Below are 846 nucleotides of genomic sequence, written 5' to 3'. Positions count from 1 at the left end.
GAAATAGGAGGGGAGGAGGTGGAAATTTTTAAGTAAAAATAAATAAAAATAAAAATACTAGCGGGCTGGAGAGATGGCTTAGCGGTTGCCTGCTCTTCCAAAGGTCCTGAGTTCAATTCCCAGCAACCACATGGTGGCTCACAACCATCTGAAATGAGATCTGATGCCCTCTTCTGGCCTACAGGCAGACACACAGACAGAATATTGTATACATAATAAATAAATATTTTTTTAAAAGATACTAGTACAGCCGAGCGGTGGTGGCACACACCTTTGATCCCAGCACTCAGGAGGCAGAGGCAGGCGGATCTCTGTGAGTTCAAGGCCAGCCTGATCTACAAGAGCTAGTTTCAGGATAGGCATCAAAAGCTACAGAGAAACTCTGTCTCAAAAATCCCCCCCCCCCAAAAACAGGAATACTAGCACACGTGAGTATTCTTACCCAAGATGGCAGAGAGGTCAAAATGGAGGTTTGTATTTTTCCAGAGCTGTCTTAGTCTGGAGTTATAAATTTTACTGATCTGAAAACGTGCACACAGAAACATAAGCCAAGCATACAGAAACATAAGCCAAGCATACTATGAAAACATACCCATATATTCACACAGACACACCATGGCCACATTATTCTAACAGACAGATAAAACACTTGTAGAAACCTATGTCAGCTGACCAACTTAAAATCCCGGTGTAGTTAGGTGGCGGAAGCCAGGAGAGTGGAAGGACGGGGAAACAGATTTGTTTAAAAAAATCCTAGAGCCGGGCGGTGGTGGCACACGCCTTTAATCCCAGCACTCAGGAGGCAGAGGCAGGTGGATCTCTGTGAGTTCGAGACCAGCTTGGTCT

This window comes from Microtus ochrogaster, unplaced genomic scaffold, assembly GCF_000317375.1.
Source record: "Microtus ochrogaster isolate Prairie Vole_2 unplaced genomic scaffold, MicOch1.0 UNK33, whole genome shotgun sequence".
In the NCBI taxonomy this organism is placed as follows: Eukaryota; Metazoa; Chordata; class Mammalia; order Rodentia; family Cricetidae; genus Microtus; species Microtus ochrogaster.
The sequence above is the reverse complement of the archived record's forward strand: the minus strand, read 5'-3'. Positions refer to the sequence as shown.